Consider the following 26172-nt stretch of genomic DNA (forward strand, 5'->3'; position numbering starts at 1 on the left):
CCTATAAACAAATCTGGTGAAGTACCGTCATTGCTGTGGTGGAATCTCCCTCCAGTATAAGCACACTAGAAAGCAACCTCTCATTAGAATTGTAAATGTTCTACTTTTGCCTTTATTTTTAAGCAACATTACTTTTGACAATTATGTCTAGAAAGTTGGGAAGAACCGTTGCAGTTCTCAGCTGCTCCAACAGCAGTGTCAAAATTCAACTGTGGAAAAAATAAGGAATGCAAAATACACAAGCCATTACTTCATGAAGAATGTCCCTGTCTGAGACAGTACATTCACATGCACATAGGTTGGTTAGCTGTAGGCTACAGAGGAGCAAGATATTTGCCAGATGTTAGTCAAGAATATTAACAGAAAATCTGAATTCATTTTTTTAAACATTAAAAAAACTCGAGGCTGATGCTGCAAAAGTTCAAAACACATTTGAACACATCTTTGATATTACCATGGACATAAATTTATACGTATTTGCACATTATGACTGATCCAGATAAAAGCAGCTGCAGATATATATAAAGTGGACGATTCAGGATGTGACAAGAACTGATACAACGGTACCATGTCGATGCAAAAACTTTAATTTTTTTTACAGTGCAAACGGTACCAAAGGTACGAGAGATGCAAATCTTCCAGACCTAACAGACACAGCACATATGCCTACAAATGCTGCAGTCTGCCACATGTGCAGCTGCAGCCATAGCTCTGGCTCGACTTGTCAAAAAGAAAAATGGAAGTAGGTGACTGTGTGTTTGAGGCGAATCATCAGGGATTAATAATGAATTCACAATAACCAGTATGAAAAGAGTGTCGTCAAACTTTTCAGACGAAAGGAGGAAACACTTCCAACTAACTAACTTAGTGAAGACACTCAGAGACAGAAATCCAGAGGGTGTGAGTTTCACTTCATGTTAACGCTACATTAACATCGCAGTGTTCTCCTTATTATCCTGAAATACATGTTACCATTAGTTTTGTCTGAGACAGCTGCTCTCCTGTGTTGCCAGCTATGTCTCACAACGTTTGCAATGGCTAAACTCTGAAGGCTAATGTAAGGTAAACACAGCTCATAAGCTACTGTCATGTCTTCAAAATGACAAAATATAACGTTAACGTTCTGTCCCTCATCATGTTAGTCAATTTAAACTACTGCTGCACTCTGAGTTACTGAGTAACCTATATTCAAAGTTCAGCGGCAGAAATCCCTTGTGGATTACTTTCTAGACATGATAACCCTATGGGTGATATGATCAGTTTTTTTTGTGGACAATCACTTTTTTATTAAAAATGAACTTATGTGAACTGAGTCAGTGTACCAGTCCAGGGAGGAGAAGATAGTTCCAACATCCCTGTGTGGGGAAGTGTTTTAAATTCAACGCTATAGATTGAAAAATTGTGGCTGTTTGCTAACTTTGTAAAATGAACCTGCTTTACACTAATGTTAGTTTACAAGAGATAACACCTTCCTTGATACTTTAAAGAACACTGTATTTTGTGATAGATAAATTTCAGCCTTGTTCAATCTTGATTTTTTAATCAAGAATGATTAAATGTGACAGCCCTAATGCCTGTAATACAACTGTAGTGATCCCTTGTTGCAGACCACAACATTAATCTAGCAACAAAGGATTTATTTTCTCTGAGTTTAAGGCCATATTTTTCACAACGTTAATTTTCCTGTTTTCAATTATAGATAAAACAAACTGGTTAAAAAAAAACGACAAGGACGATACGCACATCAGGGATAACTGATGTGTGGATGTTAGTTTATTTCCCAGGAGCCAAACAAGTGTTTTAGAGGACAATACTGCTATGAGTAAAAGATCACTGAGAGTTTCCAAATAAAAAGCCTAATATTGCAGAGTGTGAAAAATTTTCTCTGTCTTCTTTTAAAGATAAAAATAAGCTAAAATATGTTTAATAAATATGTTTATTGCATATATACTCATGCACAAGAAATGCAAACTAATTAATTTCTAAGCTAATTTCCAAGCCAAACCTATAATTATATTCAAAGATCTAATTCTAATCGGTGGATTAAGGAGATGTCTTCCAGTTTGGCATCAGACAAAGTGACTTACATAGTGAGAGGTAAAGTTGAGGATTTTTAAAAGATCTACTGTAAACAACCTGTGCAGACGCCTTGGAGCAGACAAGGATTGGTTCGCCGAGACTCCAAGGTAGCTTGTAATTTGTATCACAGCAAGACTAACATGGTTGTGAACAGCGGGTGAAAATAGGATGATGACTGGACTGCACACCTCTGATTTTATTTTTCATATCTACTTTTTCCTCTTTAAGTTTTCTTACATGTAACACTATACTTGTTAAGTTTCTCTCTATTCACTATTATTGAGGATGAAAGCGAGTTTTTTTTATTTTCTTCTGTTTATTTAAAATAATTTAAAAAAAGCCAATAAATAGTTTTGGGGAAAAAAAAGTTCAATAAAGCCATCCATAAAAAGCAGGTGAGGAAATTGGACAGGGGAGGACAGCATCACCATGGAAACAAATGGATTTTCTGGTGGAAGACAATGTGTTTCAGCCCAGCTAATGAGAACTCATATGTACCAACCACTCTGGGATCGTATGTGTGGACAGCGACAGAGGTGGCCATTTCTTGTGCGTTATATCTTCATGTGTCCACAGGGCATGCAGGGAAATCGTGAAAAATGACCAAACCTCAGTTTTATCATCTATCTTTTAGAGATAGAAATGGAAACTTTGATCAGTAATACAAAAATATAGCAATAGATATAGACTTTGTAACTCTGATTAATGCAAAAAAACATTTTAAAAGTTACAGGTACAGTATTCCTCTGACATTGAACTGTTGACAAAAAATACAGTATGTATTTAGTAAGTATTTATAAAAGAAGACAGAAAAAAATCTGACTAATGAGTAAAGAAGCAATGAACGATGGGGTCTGGTGGCTCTGTTGTAATTACCTTAATCCTATGATAGAAAATTTCTATGCTGATGGAAGCCTTCAGAATGACAATGCTCCAATCTACAGGGCACAAGGGGTCACTGCATCATTTGATGAGTATGAAATTAGGTAAATCATATGCTGTGTCACGTCAACAAACTAGTTATTTTAAAATATACAGCAGCACAATCCACTACATTTATAAAAACAACAAAGGAGGGAATATCTTTTGGAAGAATGTTGTTCGTTCCTTCAGTAGGGATGAGCAGATCAATTCTGCAGAATCAATACCAACATGCTACTCATTGAACATCGATCCTGTTAAAAAATATCAGTAATAAAATTACATAAACACACAGTATGGGTGGCCGATTTTCAAATATTTTCAGTGCTTTTGCATGTTTGTGCCAATAAAGAGCCCTGACATATTTAGCTGGCCCGTGTCAGATGACTGTGGAAGCCTATGAGACCCGAGAACCAAGCATGCAGCCCCATATAGTCACACATTTCTGCATCAAACAGAAAGGAAACATAGTGTGGTGTGCTGCTACCTTTCACATGTTGAAAAAAAAAAAATACAGCAAGATGCACCAATTATACCACACAGCAGCAACACAAGTAACCAAACATTTAAAAACAACAACCCCTTAAATTTATGAGGAGGCTGAACAGAACAGTATAGTACTAACTAATAGAACATCAGGTAAAAAGCATCCACATATGTTTGGATGTGCACATTTCCATCTGTACTCACACGGCATAATAACTTTCATGTTTATATTCTCTCCTAAGAGGTGTGAAATTTGGGGCACCTAATCCTGGACTACATGGAAGTGGTATAGTGCTGTGACGGTGATAAGTAAATCGAACCCTGTAGAGTCAAAGCTGTGTGAGTGTGCATTTCTGTGCATGTTTTACATGCACCATCATCTATCAGCCATGGCCATGACCCACATGTAAAAAACTTGCTAATGCTGCTGATATAAGCGTACAGGCTCGCAACTGTTTCTTCCCTCTGGCATTTCTCCTGTATTCATACACTTGTAGGTGATAATAACAAGAGTGCTGCTGCTTCTTCATTATTGCAGCTATTTCCATGCATTTTGCTTGTGAGCAGCACAAATAAAGACATGGACAATTAAACTTATTCAGTATTCAGCTATCTCACTGTGTTCCACCTGATGATTGTGTTTTTAATCCTCTGCTTAATCACAGAAAAGACGATGCCTTATTGCAAATGACTTGCAGAGGATTCGTAATGTTTTTTTTGTTTTATGTGAATCCAAAAATTCCTGATTTCTGTGTCAAATGCAATTTCAGAGACAGGCACTTTAGTTTACTGCTTATGGAGCTGTTCAGAGATACAAAAGTTCTGGAGAATGGAAATTATAAAATGCATTTCTCAAATGACCATGAATCAGCGTTAAAATTTGTGTACCCAAAGGATAAACAGAAAAAAGAAAAAAAGACCTATTTATGTCTATCACATGCAAGTAGACCTGGGTGATAAAACAATAGCAATAAATCAGCCATAGACACGTCATCAATACCAATGGGAAAATACTGATAAAATCTTTGCTAGATTTACTTGAATGCATTGAATGCAAACCACCATGAAAGCACAAAACAAATGTGTACCTGTCTTATAAACAGTTTGCCATATCCCCTGATACTGGAGCGAACTACAAGTAACCACTGCCAATCATTTTGCAGGCGTGTGTTTTGATTGACCTGTCAACATGTGAGAAACAGCATGGACTTCTGAACACAAGACAACAAACAGCGACAAACTGAGCACAGATAAAAAAAAAAAAAATGACAGGTCAGATAACCAGTGTGGCAGTTTTTTGTTGTTGGTTTTTATTTTTTTTATTAAATTCAGACAACTATCAGAAGGTAAGGGGATCAGACATCTGTAGGGAGCTCGGAACAGGACCGCTGCTCCCTCATGTTGAAAGGAGGCATCTGACGCGGAGGAACTGTAAAGAGTTGCTGGGAAAAGGGACATCATGCTTGGCCTGCTGCCACCACGACCCAACCAGTGATAAGTGGAAGAAAACGGACGGATGGATGGATCAACAACTATCAGAGCAGCTTTGTGTGTAAACTACAGGACCAAGACCGAGACCTGTAATACAACAAACTTATTTTATCACTTCAGCTGCTTCCACCCTTCAGAGTACACAACATGTCATCAGTCACAGGCCACATGATAATTATCGATATTGACTGATATGAAACTTCACTATCATGATAAAATATTCACCTTTATCTCCCAGGCCTACAAGCAAGAGGTTTGACCTCTCTTAGTTGGAAGGATGTAAAATGCCCCTCTGTTAGTTGCTGTCTTAAGGGGGAGGGTGGTTATACATTAGTGTTACTATTTTATGTTTTGCTTCATAGATTTTTAAAACAAATCCCAATAAATATATGATATAAAACAAAATAAAGCAAAAAAAAAAAAAATCCATAAGCATCCACATTCACTGCTGTGCACATGCCTTTTGATTGTACAGTATGCTCACTGCACAGTACAGTCACTTGCCAGTGTCAGGCAGCATTAGCATCACACAGCTGCCAGAGGCGCCAAGAGTGTCAGGTGATTTCAAGCAACTGATTCTACAGTTAATTACATGTCATGAAACAGAGCTGACCTTAAGTGCACACAGCTAATGTGTTAATATGCTTTTAGCTCATGCAGTCTGAATACCCCCTACTAATACCTACTGACTATCATTTATTAAAGTTTTATTAGACAATATGTGCAAAATAAAGATTAAGCATTGCATTAACAAAGTGCCGACGAAGCCTAATACCAAACAATAATTTGTGATTTGCATATAACAATGTGATGAAATAACTCCCTCCAGCCCAGGAAATAATTAAGCTTGCTAAAAAAAAAAAAAGCCAACTAAAGTGCATTAAAAGAAAAAAAAAAAAAGATTTCGCAGTCTGTTTCTTTTGGGGAAACATTTTACATGATGGACTGATGACCAACTGAAGCCTTTTGATGAGATTACCTCGACTCCATCTCTAAGACTAATGCGAGACGATCTGCTTAACTTGTGCGGGCAGAGGTCACAGGCTGCCTAGTTGTGGGAGGTGCTCGGGTAAAACGACAAGAAAAAGCTGGATGATTTGTGCCTCTCCTTCACCGTGGGTGGCATGTCACATCGAGGACACGTCAACGGACGCCTGACAGATCTGGGAGTGAGATCCAACTGAGCAAGAGGGGTGGGGGGTGGGTAGAGAAGAGGGGGTCTAACCCGCTGTCTTCTCGCATGAGTGCTGGTGTGCGTGAGTGTATGCATAACCGATGCGACACACACATACACAAGGAAAGCAATCACAAATACAGATGCATACACTCATGCACACACACACTGACACGGAGGCTAGGAGGCATAATTCCAGTTTTCCCTGCACACTGTGGAGAGTTGAGCCTCAACCAAACATGCTGCCTGCACAGAGAGCAGGTGTCAGACTAGGTGAGTGCTGTGCGCCAATGGTTAGCGGCTAGCTACCAGCTGACACACGGAGAGGACATTAAAATTCCCAACTAAATGAAATCAGCAAGGCTTATGTCATCAAAATGGACTCAATTGTGTCTCCTGTCAGCCCAGGATCAGCCGACGTCTATCAAAGACTGAAGACTGGGGCCTTGTGGCTAAACTCAGAATACTGAGACAGTTTTCCTTCAGCAGGAATTCAGAGGATGCTGTCTGCTCCCAGAGCAGGTAGGTGCAGTCAACATGTTATGTCATTCAGGGGCAGAGGTTTAGCAACATCTATAATGAAAAACATCTAATTAACATAGAAGAAGAGAGAATAAAGAGAGAGACATGAAGAAGAGAGAATGAGAAATTCAGTAATGCACCACAAATCTAGTGCAGCAGATTACCATTTTTACACCGAAATTAGCACATATATGCATTTGATTAAAGCTACTACGAGGAGTTTTTAACTGGTTATGAAACAGTCTCAATTTAATTGATGTGTCTAAATGGCCTACACGAGTAAACACGACTATCCACAAGAATATTTGCTAATTCTATATAATTCTTAATGCCTGCCATTAGGCCGGATTCTCTGCAAAATCACACAAATAAAGCCTGTATTGAGATTTTCACAGGCAAAGTTATAGTGAGTGCCTTATATTTTGCAGTTTTATTGATGGAAACATTGCTTGTAGTAGCTATAAATGTTTATAAAAATGTTTATTCACTGTTTTACAGATGTTCGACTAAAGACAAGCAGGTATCAGTTAAATACAGACATTCAGGCAGGTGCAAACTCTGCTGCTGCACTGAGTCAAACTGGGTCAAGCCAAGCAGCACCTGTGTATGAAAAAGGAGCAAAAGAGGTGCAAAAGTTACAGAGGGGTGACAATCCTTCATTGGCACTGCCGAAAAGGGGCAAAAATTAGCATGTCCACCTGGGTGTCATCTTTCCATCACTGCCAATCAGAGATGAAGCCGATAAAGACCTGTGACTATGGCAGAGTCCTTTGACCTAGGAATGATTGCCAATTGCACCATTTTGCACTAAAGTCAAACACCAGATGTTGGTGGGTGTCAGTGGGATTTTTATCCACTGTAAGAGGGGCTATAGAGTTGTTTTTCAGATGTTTTTCATGTCTGCCTCTAATTAACTCTCTTTGTACACGACTCACTCCAGCTGGCCAGAATTGTATGAGCCAATTTTCTAAAAGGAAAATAAATCTCAGTTTAAGATATAAGATGTTATTTGTGCATCCAAGGTCAATTACATCAGTTTTTCAGTAAATAAAAACCTCCCTGCTCCAGCTGGAAACAAGAGAGTGCTTCACAAATTGTTGATTTTTCAGAACGATTCCACTATTTGTTTCAACAATGTTAATAATGTTCTGTTCTTTTGTTTTAAAGGTCAAACACTGAGTGTGCGTGGAGAGAGAAAATTAAACACTTTAAACACTTATAGGCTGTTATTGATGGGGATATTATAGGCAGGTTTTCTTGATTAGAGTAAAGAGGTCAATTAAAAGTCAATGTTAGTCATATTTTTATTTGAAACACCAGTAGATTTGCTAATTTTGAAAGCTTCGCCTGACAGGGAAGAAACTAAGTGAGTTTGTGTCAAATGCCACGTTGAATATTGGCCTTTTTCATTAAAGCAGTAACTCATTCATGTTAATATGATCACTGTTGGGGCAGGGTATTGATTAAGATTTCCCAAATCAATTTGATTCACGTGGTTCAGATTTTATTTGATTCACAGTTCAATTCAATTCGATACCGATTGTGTCAGGGATACTTCAATTACAATACCAATTTTGCTTGGATATGAAAGAGATTTTCAGAAAAGTAGTGCTGTAAATTGTGCAAGGAATCCTCTAACTAGGTGCATTATTAAAAATACTAATGTTTACATTAAGAACTGACCCCAAAGCAGTTACATAAATCACATACTTTTTATCAAACATGACCTGACCAACACACTAAAATTAGCAAAATCTCACACTACAAGATCTCACACCAAAGGCTGGTCAAGAGAGACTAAAGGGGTTTAATCTGCAGGCTGTACGAAACAATAGTGGGAGAAAAGACATATATAAAAGATCGATTTTGGGACTTGCAAGGGATGCAAAGCAAAATCATTCCGAATTGATTAATAACTTGTTTAACCCAGCCCTACTCACTGTGCTAAAAAGAACAAAAAATAAATGTCTTTCCTCAGCCGCCCCTGCAGTGTTAAGTGTGTGAATAAGAAAGAAAGCACCGAGGGTGTAAAGGTGATTTGCTGTTGAGTGTTTCACAAACGGCCAAATGAACTGTGAAATGTGCCGCTCATTGAGCAAGTTAAATTAGCTTCCCATTTCATAATTTGCTCAGGTACACACAGATAACAGCCCCCAACTTAACTGGTATACTGAGATGACAGACATTACATTAAATAACTTTTTGATTATTAGATGTTATCACAGCTCAATAAGTGAACTGCGGTCAAGGAGTCTCATTTCTGCAACAGAGAGATATAATCTTAAATTAGTCTTTGAAAGGTAGAAAAAAAAGACAATTTAAATTTACCTTGCAAATGTGTTATTATGAATTAATGAACTGGAGAGGCTCAAAGATAAGGAAGTTCTAGCTGAGTGTTTCCCAGTGCTCTATATTAAAATATATTAGGGCCTCATTAATACCTTAATCATAAAAACATTTTTAACACTGAACCATTTATAGAGTTGCTGAAAGCTTCAATGGATTAATAAATGTTTGTGATGGCTATCAATAAAATGACACATTTACAGTTATTAGCCTTAAAATTATGTATGAAGCAGCTTCTCAAAAGTGCTTTTACATGCTCAGTGATTTATGATCATATCAAACTAGGTCTGAACAACTAATCGAAATATGCAGTGGTTTCTCCTATAGGGGTCCGGGGACCCAAAGAGGTCCATGGCACTCAGCCAGTAGGTCAGTGAAAACTTTTCAGATTCATTCATTTAAATGACCATGATACTGAAAAAAATATTCATTTCTTTACTTTACAACTGGCTTCTTAGTTTGATTAATGTTCGACTTCATAATACGGGAGACTGATAAGACCTAAAATTTATATCACAGTATTTCTTTTGTTTTTGGTGGTGTTATATCACGGTATTACAAAATAGTAAAGGATATGCGCTCAAAATATGATTCGACCTAATTAAAAAAAAACAGATGTGGTTATTGGCTCCCAATAGAAATAAAAATGAGGTATAGCCCTTTTGTGAGGAGTAGTCTGCCCAGTAATGTAGGAAAATTAGTACATTAGATTCATTCTCAGAGTTAGTCTAGGGCTTGATTAGGTATCTCAACTACATTTATTTGGCAAAAAAACAGAAGTATATAAACAAAGTAAAAGAAGCAGTGTATCACAGGGCAGGTCTGTTAGAATATATACATACAGCAGCAACAGGTACATAATCTGCACAGCCGAGGGGCTTTAATTTAATAACAAAACCAGCAGAGCTGTGCTGCAGTATGAGGTTCAACAAAAAGTAATGTGATGTTGCACATCAACCTACTACTCTGGTTATTTATTAGTCTTCAAATTAGGCTTAATGTTCACCCAGTTTGTTTTGATTGTTCCTCAACAGCATTTCAATACAACAACATGTCCATCATCCTGACACCCCGTGTATGAGGGATAAACTGCGACGCTGTTGTTTGCTGCCACATTTACAGTCTCAGATAAAATTCCAAGTGAAAGTCCAAAGCATGCAACAACACTGGAATCATACTTTATCCAAAACACTTCTGGGTTAAACAGCTGACTGGCAGAAGCAGCCGCAGGTGATAGATTTAACTTTGACAGCAGCCTGTGGTGAAATGAACATCTCTCACCACAGTGAAGAAAGATGGTCAAAATCTTCCTACGAATGCATCCAAAAAGTAACATCAAGTGAGTGAGAACTCGTTTATAGCTTTGCTTTTTAATTATGTGATCAGCTATTAGGCTGACTGTATCTGACGCACGGTACCAGCCTTCTGCTGGACTATTGACTTTGAAAAGACCAAATTGCTTGCTTTAACGGATTTGAAGACTTGTAAAATATCACTTCTATGAGGCTGTTCAGTCAGGCAGTGACAGATCACAGGTGATAAACTTGGCAGCTGCAGCAAAGTTGACACCACTACGCAGGTTATGTTCGTTCCAAAGTTGATTGTTAACGAGCTGTAAGAAATCATTGATAATCTTTTAGAAGGGGCAGATGTTTCTTACAGTTAAATTAAGAAAATGGAGTCTGGCAGGCAGTAAGGCAGTTAGTCATTAAATTCTGACTCCAGAGTGTGTATTTTGAGAGCTTTGGGATTTTGTTCCTTTTTTTTTATATAAATATATATACAAATCTTCCTCCTACCATTCAAACATGCATCACCTACACATCACCTATTAAGCATGAAACCTGGCTCTCTCTATCATATTCAGTGTTAGTCCTATTATTGTTCTTTTTTGTTTTTAATCAATCCTATTTATATTTTCTATTAGTTGCATTTTATATATATTTACTATATTTTTTATTGTATATTATTTAAAATGTATATATCTTTCTAATGAATTTCTCATGTTGTTCTTTAACATAGTAGAAATGTAAAAAAAAATAAGCTACATCACGTAATTTCAAGGAACATATGTGAGGTTGTGTATATCTTGTAAGAGGTCCTCGTCTGAGAAAAAATTGAGAACCTCTGATCTACTGTAACCTATTTATGCCAATGTGTACTCTGGATAAACCTCCTCTCTGGTGTCTTGCAGTGGAAGAAATGAATCACAACACCTTGCCTCAAAGCTCCCTAGCTAAACAAATGTGTTACTTGCACGCTGACTGCAGTAGATTAACAATGAACTGCCTGGACGAAGCTAATCTGTGAGTATAGGTGACAAGCACATTTGAGTGATTTCACGTTTCCACACTGTCAGTAGTGTATGTAATGTCCAATCAGTTTAGTGTCCTTTCTCTCCTCTCCTACATCCCAAAGCACACCCTCCTATCTTCCCTCTCTACCTGACCTACAGTCCAACCCTCCTCCAGTCTTTGATCATTCCTCTTCTATCTTTTCCTTACCCGACCCTGGGTGTCCGTTCTGTTCCGCTGTGATTGCCAGTATCAGCGCCATGGCTCTTCTCCCACTGGCCAAGATTTACCTCATCTCGATCGTCCCTAATTACACACTCATTCTCTAACTAATCTCCATAAACACACTCCACAGAAAACCGCTTGATGTTGGGAAACCCAAAATGTTGTTTCCACAGGATAACATCAAGATTCCGGTATTTGAAAAAAAATTGTTAAATTGAAGAGTGTGGCTGCACAGTTGGAATTCTGTGATCCAGCCTCTGCTATCAACCTGTTTATCCCGCTGCCTGCCGAATCCTTTCCTCCCTCCTCCAGCTTCCCTAGGACACAGAACACACCAGCTTAGAGTGTGTTTGTAAACCACATTACTTCTTTTCAAATAGCCTTCGATGATGACATGAGTCAGTGCAGTGATAGGTTTTCAAATGGTAAGCTGCATGTGCTCGCTGTAAATCCAGCTTTTTGGCAGTGGCCCCAGGCCTTAGGGTTCAGGGTTGGCTCGTCTACAAGAGCTGAGCCTGAGATGGGATCCCATGCGTGATTATATATTTAACCACTCCATGACAAAGCACTATTTCCATCCTAACTCAGCTGCAGCTGCTGTTATTATTAGGAACAAACTGTTTTATTTTTCTGAATTATTTCCTGCAAGAACAGCCACTCTGTATTTGGCATCATAACTCACAATAAGTTAGTAAACCAAGGGTGTTACTTTGTGTTAAAAAGTGATGGTAAGCATTTTTAATGGTCTCCAACATATACTATTCAATCCCGCCAGGAAGTTGCAATGTTGGGACAGAGCAGAGAGCTGCTTCTGGGACACACTATTCTGCTGCTGGTAGAATCACAAGTACTGTGTAGAATGACTGCGATCAGCTCTGGCAGACATGGTGCAGACATGGCGCAGCCTTAATGCAATGCAACTGTGCCTGGTGGAATCAAGCCATAGTGCAGCAATAATTAGCATCCAATAACAAAATGGAAATCATTTTAAAATGGGAAATTCTGCATAATCAGTTCTTTTACTTTTGCTTAAAGGATATTTTAATGCTAATACTTTTTTACTTAAACTTAAGTAAATTTTGAATGCCAAACTTTTACTTTTAACACAGTATTTCTATGTAAAAGATCTCAGGATTTCTTCCACCACTGCAAAAATGTACAGAGTGTATTACACACCATCTATCAACAAGTGAAAGTAGTAAAATGGTGATTCTGATGTCAGATTATCATGATAGTAATGTTTATATTTGTGCCCTCGGACAAAAATAACTTCAAATCCTTTGCCCTCCCTCCTGTTTGCCGTCTGCACAACATTGCTAGAGTGCTTTGACTTACGCCTGGCACAGTAAACATGTTCAGCACTTTTACTCGCTATTAAGCACTTTTACACACTTTTTAAACTGTTTATCTCACCACCGCCATCTGCTCTGTCACCAGTTATTATTACACAAACAGGAAAAAAAAATATTTCATAAAAACAGCCTCTGAGAAACCTTTTTTTGGTCTGTTCATCTCATCTCTGCATCTTTCCACCATCCTGCTTTTTTTGCCATTTGCCCCTCTGTTATTCTCTGCTCAGTGATTGTGCCTCTTTGTGTCACATTTCTGATGTCATCAATAGCCAGCTGTCAGTCTTGATATGTTTACAGATGTGCACTAAAAGGTTATAGCTGGTGCACAGAGAGCTGCATTTCTAAGGTCAGAGGTGAATTGTGAGTGTGCAGGTGTGAAAACTGACAGCATTCAGAGTCTTAACATAGCTGATATACAGTATATGTCAAGGTTTTTCTTTATGAACTGCTTTACCTCATTGAGACCCACTTTATGACCACCCACTGACCTGTGCATCAACAGAACTTGGATCAAAGCTACTTATGGCACCACTAAAGGAAGTATAATGATCCAGGGGAGAGTAAACATGCAGAGAAGTGTAACTCACCTTCTTTATTGTCTCATCTTCAGCATCTTTTCTGTCCTGTGCTTAATTCCAGGCTCCTCGTCCTCCGTGCGTGCACATTTCTCCACCTTGAATGGAATAAAGAAAGAGACCATGGTTACCTATCACAATGTATCAAAACACTCCTGTGGTGCCCTGGTGGCTAATGTGCTGGTCCATGTGCCATGTGCTCACGCTGTGCTGTTGCACCCTGCGTTTTTTCCAGACTCACTTCAGTGCCGCAATTACTGCTGAAATGCTGGGGTATTGTGGTGGACAGCACAATATGTCTTTGGGAGGAAAGAAAAATCCCTGCTTTTTAAGTAGACCCCAAAAGAAAATGGAAAACTTTGATCTTCATTGACCAGAGAGGGATGGATTAAAAGACATTAAAATGGCTGTGTGCATAATCAGCTAAGCCCAGTTTTGTTTAGCTGTAAAATTCACAGCACTAACATGTTGGTTTTGATCCTAAACCCTGTCTTTTGGGAAGAAACATCTCAGGGAATCAGCACGAATATGAGGGAGGGGATGTGCAGAATTCATTGCCAGCAAGAAAAAAGAGGAGATAAGGGGAGGAAATTCATTTTAAGCCTATTTGAGCGTCTTTAAACCTAGCGTGTTCTTGAGGTGTTCTGAGGAAGGGTGAAACCAGCCTTTGTCTCAGGGCAATGACTCACTCTGCTTTACAATAAAGCAGATCACCAACACTCTGCTCCCATTTCTTAAAACACACGGCAGTGGCCTGTCATGTTGTTGAGGATTTTTTCTTGCAGGAAAAAGGCTTATGTAAGAAACATCCAGCTCTGGGACACATCTTATATAATTATCCCTTGTAATAACCTATCAAACCAGATTCATTACTGTGCTTTTGAGATTTTGCATGCTGAAAACACTTTGCAAATTAGTTTTCTAGAGAGCATTCGTTTCCTGATACCCCAGGAAGGTGATGAAGAGGAGGTGGCAGGTAGTTCAATGTGGGGGCATGGAACAGATGGTGGTCTGTCCGACGCTCGCCAGGTGGGATTTGGTTGGGACAGGCTGCACAGACACATACACACACACACACACATACACACAAACAGGTCAGAGGGAGGGCACTGATGCTCCAGGGGGGCTTCAGGTCCTTTTCAAATGACAAGGATGCAGGGATACAAATAAAACCAAAGTCTTGTAGTGTGAAGTTCATGCAAAGTTGTGCAGAATTGTAATAAAACACCAAACTATCCATATAACCACTCAATTGTCATCATGGGCTTTATCATAGCTAGTTAAAGGGGGCTAAAATTAGCATTTTTCTTAATGTCCACAGGCCCTCTTTGGCTCAGGATGGTTTCTGGCCAAAGTAACACAACTGGCAAGTTAATATTTGAGGAGGTTCACTTGTAGTGGGAGCATTTCATATCAATTCCAGCCATATTGTTTCATCAAGTTTCACTGCCAGTCATACTGTTTCATTAAGCAAATAAAAAGCCAAATCATTGTCAGATAGCCAATGGCTACCGAGATTGCATTTCGGCCAGTGAGTTTTCCTGCATGCAGCCAAAGCCTCCTCTAACCTAACTGATCAATACCACTTGGAATACAAACAGAAACCAGAACGCCTATATCAAGGTCTTGTCCCTTGCCTTCAGATTCTGCCTATGCAGATATCTGTTTACAGAGATCAATCTAATCTTAACTCAGAAATCTGGTATAATGTTCTCAGAATTAGAAAGCTCTATCTGCACAAGGTTGCTCTTATTTTGAAGAATAATGGAGACCTTCACTGCATTCAGTTTTGTTATACAGGAAGTGTGCTTTGAAGCTCAAAACTCAGCTCTTAAAACCACTCAGATTGCAGATAGAACCTCAAGAGCTCAAGGTCAGTCACAATCTGAAAAAAAATTACAAAGCAAATGAGCATTTTGTGCCACAGAACAGCCTTCACTGGTATATAAATATGACAGTACAGCAATTAAAATATTATCAGGAGTGGCATGACTGTCTTTAAATGAGCAGCTTCATGGTTATAAGTGGAAAATGACAACAACTTCAGAATAAGATGTGATTTTACATCTCATGTGTCCTCTCCTCTGTGTCAATCATGTCACATCTGCAAGGAGAGAATTTCAATTTCACACTCTGCTGGGGTGCATAACACACACATCACTTAAACACAGGTACAGAGACAGAGATGGTGCGGGTAAGGCTGGCATGTTCGTGGATCAAAATATGTATTCATGAATGAGTAAACAACCAAAGGATGAGCATAAATGAATACATGAGACACGACACTGGCATACTAATACAGTGTTCAGAGTTGCTTACTGTCAGTGGCAGTGAGCAACAAAAACAGACCCAATGGCCATTTCCAAGCTGTGTCTGCTTGGAAATCCACAGCAGGCCCACAAAAAGAATGAGATTAAATCTTTATTATATCTTTAATTTAATCTTTAATTTAATTTCTTTAGTCGATCCAATCAGAGTCAGTGATAGAATAGCCTTTTATTTAATTCAATCTAAGCAGACTAGTGCAGCTACATGTGTCCGGATTTGACTTGAAGAAGTTGTTTGAAGTGTCCTCTTCCAGTAAGCTTCCTGTAAGTCAACTGCAGCTCTCAAATTCACTGGATTCACTAGCTGCAATCTGAATAATTCATGAGTGAACAATAAATACCGAAAAAAGGGAAAAAAAAGAGGTCTGTCTAAAGAGGAAATGACTGTGACCTTCTATGCTAAGTAAGTGGAAGTTGGGAGAGTGATGGCAGTGAGAGATTTAAGACAGGGATGAAAAACATCACGGGAACAGAAACAGAAACACAGAGGAAAGAATGAAAGGAAATATAACGGTAGCTGTACAAATGAGAGAAAAATTTCCCCTCTTGTAAAAAGAGAAAAAAAAACAGCCTCCATATGCTGGAGTGTGATACGGAAATAGGTCCCTCTGTATTCATGAATCTGTAAGAGCGCAATCAATGGGGTAAGCGATACATAAAAGATGAGGGCGAGTTTGACCTGTGCACTGAGGGGGAGGGGAAGTGTTCTGCAGAGCCGGGAGCGGAGGAGATGGCGATTTAGACTCTGTCAGGGCATCCTTTGAAGTTTTGGCAGATGAGGATGGGCTGTGGATCAGCCCGTGGCCCTGCTGCATTAACCCCCCAAGCCCCAGTTATGCTTGCACTGAGTCAGCAGCAGCACCAGCGGGCTGCCTGCCTGGCCAGCATCATGCATAATCTCCACACTGGTGTAGCACAGATCCATTATACAGAGCCATTATTCAAACTTAAGCAGTGATTATCTCTGTGCTTTATTACATTTTCACAGCAGCATGACTTCACACCAGTCGGCTGTGGATCTGATATTGATGCTTATGTTGGACAAAAAAAGGAATTTGTGGAGCTCATAACATAAACTCAGAAGTTGCCAGGCTTGGGGGAGTAACAGGATACAAAAAAGTTGACTGTAATACATTACAGATACAGAAAAAAAGAGGTAATCCGATTACAGGCACTTTAGAAAAATGTGAATTATTAGCAGGATTACAATGTTAAAATACATTTTAAAATGGAGAACGATGTACTACCATGCACAGTGCACACACACATTTGTCTCACAACAGTCTAACAACATCAATCTGGTCTCAAGTGAAACCAGCTAATCTTGCATCTTCCAATTCATTATCATGGCTTGCAGTTTAAAACGCTTCACTGTTTAGAAATTTAAATATCATTTTGTCTTTAAATCAGAAAATGGGAACAACATCATATTACAGTGAGAGTTTTGCCTTCAGCTATGAAAATGCAGTCAACATCCAAGAACTCATCATCTAATTTAAAGAAACATTTCCAGGAAAGACCAACCGCTAATGTTAGCTAGATAGAAATCCAGTTAATGAGCTAACCTATCGGTACTACTGCCGCTGAAAAATATTTTGGACTCTAGGTGGTGATGCTGGCGACAATTTTACCATATTTGGTATGAAGGTAAGCAAAAAGTAATGGGAAGTAATCAAGTTATGTTACTTCAATATTGTGATACTCTGATTAGGTTACTGACTACATTTTTTAACAAGCAATTTTGTAATTATATCAGAATAAATGTTTAAATTAAACCTCCCAACCCTTGAAGTTGCCATGTGATTCCTTATCTGCCAGCAGACAGTACTAAGACACACACACACACGCACAGGCCAAGCAAGACCTTTATCAAGTTGAAGATCAAGATCAGGACAGATTGAAAGTCACTCATGCGCATGCACACACGTACACAGACACACAAACGGACTGTTAGCACACTTTTGCTTGATTGTTTGAGGCATGCGGACACTCTGGTGATAAATAGAGGTGAGTCACGTCAGAAAGAGGATTAGAGGGGCTGTGAAAAAGCAGAGAATTATTGACGGAAAAGAGGAGGATTTAGATTTGGCTCTGCCAGTCCACAGCAGCCTCTAACCCCTCCCTCTCCCCTCTAACACATAAACTAGTGATGACTCAGTAAGACTGTCTCAGGTCACTTTGGACTGACATTGCTCAGGTAAACTATTAATCCAAACTGTGGCCGGCTCTGACCCAACGTTCTATTAGGCCTAATCCCATCACTGTGAATCCAGTCAGCTATACACATACAGTAGCATCCCTGGAAAACCTGAGAGCCGGACCAGTGTGATACATAATAGATGAAGGAATGCACAGACAGAGTCAGACATGAACTTGTAGAATCTCATCTATCCGCAGAAAAACACACACTAATCCGATTCAAAATACTCCCAAATCTCTGTGTGATTAAAATAATTCCAGATTTTGAATAAATCGAGGGTGATTAAACTAACCATGATACACATCTGAGGCTGCAATCTCAGACTTATGCTTTTTCCTGCTAACAAGGATGAAAGTGGCAGAGAGCTACTCAGAGAGCATTTCAAGGAGATCGTGTGTACAGAAATTTATCTCCGGGACTGAGTATTAGACAGAAAAATACGTTTTAACCAAGGGTGAACCAACTGTGACATCATCCAGGACTTCAGCCTCGGGTTTGACAGTATGGGCGTTGCCACTTGCCCAAAGTCCATTTTTATTTGCCCCTGTACAAATTGTTTTATGTATTAGCTGTTATTAAGGTTTTTGTCATGTTTAATCTAGTGCAGCAACATCTATAAAATGTTTTGTAAACTTTTTCACAGTGATGTCTTTAAATGTCTTGTTTTGTTAGTCTATGATGGTATGGGGTTGTGTTAGTACCTATGGCATGGCTGTCTGTCACGTCTGTGAAGGCTTCATTAATGCTAAAAGGCACATACGATTCCATCCATACTACATCTTTTCCAGAGATGGTCCTGCTTATTTCAGCAAGACAATACCAAGACACATTCTGCACCTGTTACAACAGCTTGGGTCTGTAGCAAAAGGGTTTGGGTACTACTAGACTGACCTGTCTGCAGCCCAGATTTGTCTGTTATTGAAAATTTGTGGTGCATTGTGAAGCAGAAAATACGACAACAGAGACCTTGGACTGTTGAGCACTTGGTGATGTAACAGAGTGTTGAACAGGCCTCTGTCCCAGCTTTTTTGGAATGGGCTGCAGCATCAAATTCAGAATAAGCATATATTTTAAAAAAACAAAATTCATCTGTTTCAACATTAAATGTCTTGTCTTAAAAAGTATTTGATTGAATATAGTTGAAAAGTTTCTGCAAATCATTGCATTCTGTTTCAATTTACGTTTTGCACATCGTCCTTACTTTTCTGGAATTGGGGTTTGTCATTTACAGTTTTAACACAACTGTCCAGTCAGACAGAGGTTGGTAAAACTTTTTGCAGCACTCAAAAAAACTAGAACGTGAGCTATGATGTACAAAGACTTGTATGCCTGTGAATGTGTGGTTGTGTGTGTGTTTTGCGGGTTTTTACAAGGGCATTGAGATGTGTACAGTATTTGCAATTGTAATGCAGGGCGTGATTCAGAGGCATGGGGGGCTGACGGCACCCCACCTGGCTGGTTAACTTCCAAAGGGCACACTTAATGAATTCACAGTGCTGTAATGTGAGAACCACACACTGATGACAGGTAGGCATTTATTAAAAAGCAGGTGTTTGTGTGCATACATATATGTGCATCTGTAAAGGTAAACAAATGTAGGTTTGAGTTAGTTTAAGAGGGAGAGCTGCCAGCACTGTACGATCAAGAATTCAGGGGAAACTTCTTTCTTGATTTCAAAAGTCTGCATGAAAATGCATTTGACAGTGTGGAAAATGGCTGCAACTAATGACTATATTCACTGTTTAAACTATAACACGTGAAAAAAACTGTGACAAATTCTCATTACAATTTTAAAGTGACGTCTTCAAAATCGCTTCTTTTTGTCAACAGTCCAAAACCCAAGACTCTCCATTCACCATCATAAATGACAAAGAAAAGCAGTGAATTCCTACATTTAAAAAGCTGAAATCAGAAAATGTTGGACACCTTTGCTTCAAAAACGATTGAAAATGATAACTGAAAATGAATGAAAAATTATTATTAATTAATAATTGATTATCAAAATAGTTAGCCACAAATTTTCTTTCAATCAACTATTTGCTGCAGCTCTAGTGTGGAATAATTAAAATGTTAATGAAAAAAAGGCATCTGTGTGCATTTATACAGACTGAAAAATTACTTCCCTCATCTTAAGCCTAAAAACTATGGATGGACAGTGTTGTCTGTTATACAGACTGTAAAGCCTCCTATTTCGGCTGTATTCTGTACAGTAAATACACTTGATGTGACCTCTACTCTGGAAAACAGTGAGCACAACAACACAAACAAAGCAACATATATAGGGCTTTTGCTGATGCTGATAGAATCCATGGAACCTATATTGGTCTCATCTCAGTGTTAACAAGTGGGCTAACCTTTGCAGAGCGCAGGAGAAGCATGCCGAAGGTACAAAGAGATGTGATACCTTCTGTCATTGTCTTTCTACGCACACTTGTCTTTTTGACATCGTTGTCAGTTTATATTAGAACAGGATATGGGTTATATCCCAGAATACATATGAACAGCAGCCAAAACAATCAGATATGAGCAGCAAATTTGGCACAGAGCGTGAAGGCCTGTGGTGTGAATGTAGTGGAAGAGTAAAGGAGACATATGGTGCATTATGTCTGACTGTGTGAATGCCACTGTGTCTCAATGTGAACAGAATACCAATATGATATCTATAGAATCATACGAAGAATCTATCTCTATACAGTTTCTTATCTTTCAGTCTGACTCAATAGATGTTGACGGCTTAGATAAGCCCTCCTTCTGCCTGACTATTGCATTCTGTTTCCTTTCACTCACCCTCTGGGTATCTGTTGCCATTTTCAGTGTTAACTAACCCTGACAAACAGTTGACCTAGCTAACAAACAGCATGATAATGATGGAAATCTTAAACTTGGACTGAAAATTGAATTCTCCACACTTTGTGTGAAAACATGATGTTGCAGCTATTGTGCATAGTTTTCCATTCTGCAGGGCATTGACTGGAGCATGACATTGACTTGTAACATCTAACATTCACACATATTTTTTCCATTTTTCAAAAAGTCCACATAGCATTGTATGTGCAATTAGTTCATTAAGACCTCTATATCTTTTCAACATTAAATACTGAGATGGATCCATTGTCCCATTAAGTTTGTAATTCACTCAGACTGTGGAAGTTAGCAAATTAGGTTAACTAGCTTCCACTCGGAAAGTCATAACTAGTTACCCAGGCTTGCTAACGTTTGCACTGATTCCCATACAACATTATTTTTTATTCATTTAAATATAACAACTGCTGAGTCATCTGCCTGTCCTGTACACTCAGTGCTGTGTTTGTCCTGAATCACAGAAAGGAGGGGGGTTAGCTAGAGTCCAGGTGGAGTAACAGAGCACCATTCCTGGGTCTCAAATCACAGATGGAACTAACAGCAAAAAGTAATTATGTCCCAGCTGGTTAACTGTGTGTGAACACTGGAGTTGTAGTATATTATGAATTACCATTTGTTCTACCTGCCTACACACATATTAGACCAATGAAATGACAGTACCAAAACTGTCAATCAGAACTAAAAGTTCAGGCCCCTCGGAGAGCAGAAAAATAAATTAAACTTAAAGGCATACTATGCAGGATTTTACTCAACTCATAAAAATAATCCCTCTAAATCTTCACTTATGACCCACTAAAAGTGTGTAGTGGTGTCTCAGCTGAGATCCTGCCCCCTGCCTGTATTTTCTTATTTTCTCATATTTTGCTTTGCTCAGGATGTTTTTGTACTTTAGCCTTTGGGCAGTGGATTATAGCCCCCAGCCAATACTGCATGCACACAGCAACCAACAGTTACATCGAATTCTCCATCTTGCTCCTCTGCTCTCTGTTTGTGAGAGCCGCAGAGAGAAACACACACACATACACACACAGGCAGAGCAGACTGAGAGGACACAGTGGCAGGATGAGGGTTCCTGTCAGCTGCATTAACAAAAAAAATCAAGCGTATTGCAGCGGTGTGAAGATTTTTATTTGTGCTTTAGACATAACCGCTGTGGAGCAATCAGAAAATAACTAAAAATGCATTTTTTTTGGTTGTAAAATATTTGACCAAAACAATACACAACACACACATGTAGAGAGCCAACACACAGAGGGGAAACACACGCTCTATTTCCCACCTGCACCTCTAACTGTCCCCATAGGCTATATTACCTTTTAACTTTCCAAGAGATTTCTTTATTGTTTGTTGTATTTATGCATGAGTGCTTTCTTTAACGATTCACTGTAATGAGTAGATAGGCTCCATTCAGTTTTGTTTCCATGTGTAATGCCACTGCAGCAAATGTTTTAGGACATTTAAGCAGCAAAACCAAAAACTGTAGTTATAAATCTGGCAGGACAGACGAAACTCTGGAGAGGATCATACTTATGGCACCCTTTTTCCCACCCCAGCACAGCACAGTTCCTGCTGTTGAAATCTAATATACTGATTTCTTTAAAAAATCATTTTAATTTCAGTTCAATCAAATGTTGAATTGTAAATACAGTAGGCAATTAGTTCCACACAATATCTTCTTTAGCAAGATTTCACCCCATGAGCTCCTGTCAGCTTTGTTCTCTTTCAGTGTTCCCTTGACAGCTGTGATTGGATTAAGAAATTAAAAAAACTAGATTGTTTTCTTTATCTAAAATGACATTGTGTTCAGTTAGACCTTTCTCCTGTGAGAGACAGGTCTGGTAATGAGAGATTACCTCCTAGAAATGCCCATACAGTATGTAGGCTGTCAGAGAGCCTATAATCAAATCTAATCATGTCAGTGACTGGGCGACACATCCTGAATGAATGTACACTCTTACAAACACTTACATATCAACACCTACCCACATATTCTGAGAGGCGACGGGCTAAGGTTTAATCAGAATGTGACAGTTTCAAGTCAATACTAACCTGAACATCAAAGCAATAAAACGCTGCACGTTTCCACATATCAATTCCACAGAAAATACAATATAGTCTAATAAATCAAATTCTATGGGGACGCTTGCCGTCAAGGTCTGAGCTTTGAGAGGCGGAAGCAGAGAATGTGCTGTTAATAGACAGTCTTGTCACAGCTCCCGTCCATCTCCACTCTCCATTCATATCTCTCTCCCTCATCTTCTCTCCACTGCTCCCTTCCCAAGCATATTGCTCCCACAACCTTTATTTGTGATCTTTGTGCATCTTTTTTTTGCTCTCTTCTACTCTTTTGTTCTCTCTCATGCATAATCTGTGTTCTTTCCTGTCCTCACTTTATTTCCCTTAGAGACAATCTCTCTCTATCTTTCCCTGGCTCCTTTTCTCACTGCTTCGCTCTCCACTGCTCAGTCAGAATAACAGCAGCGATCTATCAGAACATTTTCTGTAACCAGAGGGCAATTTTCTAGACCTGGCAGAGCATCAGCCTTTTGGTATACTGTACCAAGACACTGCTGTAATAATAACACCAAGAAATCTGATTAACACAGTGTAGTGTGTATGCTGCAGCAGCAGAATCAGTGATATTAAAGCAGCAACAGCCCAGGCCGGTGATTTCATGCAAATTCACAAGATTGCCATGGGCTGTAAATGACTGACATGGAGGTGGGGAGGGTAAGGGTGCATGTAAATAGTGGTTTGAGAAAAGGGTATGCACAGTGATTAAGTGGACACACAAGCTAGGGACTCCAATCAAGCCAAATCAATGTGAACTAATCCTGTGGCAATTAAGAAACCGTGGTTCAACGCCCAGGACCTAATTCAATTTCTTTCTGGGTTCTCGCTGTGAAAGGATTGATTGAAAGTCCTGGACAGAAGCCAGACGAACGAGAGAATGCAGTTATGAGAGATTTTTTTTCTTTTAACAGACACGGCTCTTGGCATTCAAGACTACATTGATCGTGGGTCAGACGTAAAGCGTTTCAATGTATCAGCCCAATAGCTCAATGCTCGACAGTACTTTGAAGAGATGATAAATGGGATCCGGCTCGAAGAGGCAACAGAGAAGACTGCTGATGAGTTGTTGATGGTGGTGTTGATGATACTTTTTCTTTACCCTGATTAGCCTCTCTTTGTCATATTTTCTATTATATCTCTATGATAACCTCCCTATTTATCATTTGTCATTTTCAGTGTAATAATAATTGATACTGCATATGAAAGGAATAGTTCGTATTATTTGAAGCAGGGCTGTATGAGGTACCCATAGTCAGTGTATTAGCTACAGCAGAAACCACCAAACAGGAAAGCACTGTTATATAAGCTAAGAATCACTCTAGAATAATTCTCTCCAAAACAACCAAAACTGCATTGGTGAAATCAGTCATTTTACCTCACAGAACATAGAAGTTGCTTGTCTACCACTGCCTCGTATGCTAATTCCTTAAAGTCTGGGACAATAACCACACATTTTTTTGCATGAAGTAGAAATGTGTGATTTTTTGCCTATTCTATCTGAATATTTCTGCACCCTGAGTTCCCTAAACTGTACTGGATAAATTGGGCTTGACTGGAAAGCTGAGACTCATGTGGATTCGATGAGACCAAGTGTATCCACATGTGATGATGTTAGTGCCCACAACAGCCATTTCATTATAGTGAGACCATTTTTCGAAACTGGACCCCACTGTCTAAAATAAACTTTTGTGACCTCTGGGATAATCACAGCCTCATGAAATTTCACAACCACAAACTGGAGACCTGGGCCATTCAGTTGATGCATGATGTTTATAGGTATTGACAAAAAGAGGTCTCCGAGCAGTCCCCAGAACAGAAGTATTCACCATCCAAACTCAAAAACGTTTACAGAAATCTCCAAATGTCAAAGTGTTAATACTACATCACAGGATGACTTTTTCTATGGTATTTGGCTTCTTGGTGTTTGGATTTTTTTTAACATTTTATCAATTCTCAAGAGGTCAAAAATGTTTAAATTGTGTGCAATAAATGTTATCATCCCAAAACCTGCTGCAACAACTTATGAGACATGATAGAGCCCTTGCACACCCTAAACTTTCAAAACCAGCCAAACCAGAGCACAATGTTTATTACAGACTTATGACTAGGAAAATTTGACACAGAGTGCTGGGTTGTATGAATTAGTCTTCAGCATCACAGCTTTCAAATGATGTATAGTACTTCTATGTGGCGTACTGTTGACCTGCTATGTCCCTTAAAGTTCTCCTGCACCCCCCTCAGCACCACCAAAAAAAACAGGTGAACTTTCTATTCCTGATGCAGACACAAGCACAAAGCTCAGGATGGATGTTTTGCCTGGAGCGAGAGTCAGACAGTTGAAAAGGAAGGGGTGAGAAAGAGATGACAAGTGTATGATAGAACAATTTTCCAAAATATAAGAACAATTTGCCAAAATGTGAACTCTTTCCCTTTAACAATTTTGGGTGGTTAAAGGTAGCGGCTTGCACTGTGAGATGAAAGGTTGGATATCACGGTGCAACAATAGTTGGTTGTAAGCAGAAAATGTACATTTTCTCTGACTGTATGAGATAAGATCAGATAATCCTTTATTGATCCCCGGAGAGGACTGTCAGGATACAATATTGGCTTTTAACATCCAGAGTGGACATGACAAATGTAATCTTCACTCTTAATGAAAGGAACCAAAGCTTGACATTTATCATTCATAAGTTAGATTTTGTGCTCCATAAAAGCAGTAACCCTCATCTATTTTCATGCTTTTCACTGAAAGGTTTTATGGATAAAGCTGTGGATATTCTACTTTTCGTATTGTTAAAAAATCACATGATCACATATATGAAAATTTTGTTGCCTTGTGATATTCCTAATAGCTCTAACAATCTTCAAACCCACAAAAATCCTGAATTTTATCCAAGATAACAATGCATTTCATTTGGTCAACTGTCAATGGCTTCATATCACCTTTACCCTCTTAAGTTGCTATAACTTCAGGGGAAATGTGGGCTATGTCAGAGTGAGAAAGGAAGGCGAACGTGACGTGAATAACACCAAATGCATTATCCCATCTGTGAACATGATTTCTGACAGACTCATCCAGATTTTCATTGGTGATACTACTACTATACTATAACTACTAGCCAATCAGTGCCATTGGCGGGACTAACACTGTTCTCAAGTTTTTTCAAACTGATGTTAAATTCATGCAGATATATCGGTTAGCGTAGGCAAGGGAGGCAAGACTGTAGATGGAAATGGAGTGTAAC

The 26172-nt window shown here is 39.0% G+C and overlaps 1 protein-coding gene across 3 annotated transcripts in view; it reads right to left on the reverse strand.

The window, feature by feature from the left end:
- The window catches only part of dlgap1b (discs, large (Drosophila) homolog-associated protein 1b), a 130518-nt gene that overhangs the window by 70665 nt on the left and 33681 nt on the right, over positions 1 to 26172 (reverse strand). For all 3 annotated transcript variants that reach the window (XM_084746882.1, XM_084746881.1, XM_084746883.1), the window contains exon 2: positions 13478 to 13563. The gene's annotated coding sequence lies outside the window, so the exon portion shown is untranslated. The remainder of the gene's footprint in view (positions 1 to 13477; positions 13564 to 26172) is intronic.

The sequence above is a fragment of the Lutjanus erythropterus genome, chromosome 21 (assembly GCF_056507025.1).
Source record: "Lutjanus erythropterus isolate fLutEry1 chromosome 21, fLutEry1.hap2, whole genome shotgun sequence".
Lineage (NCBI taxonomy): Eukaryota > Metazoa > Chordata > Actinopteri > Lutjaniformes > Lutjanidae > Lutjanus > Lutjanus erythropterus.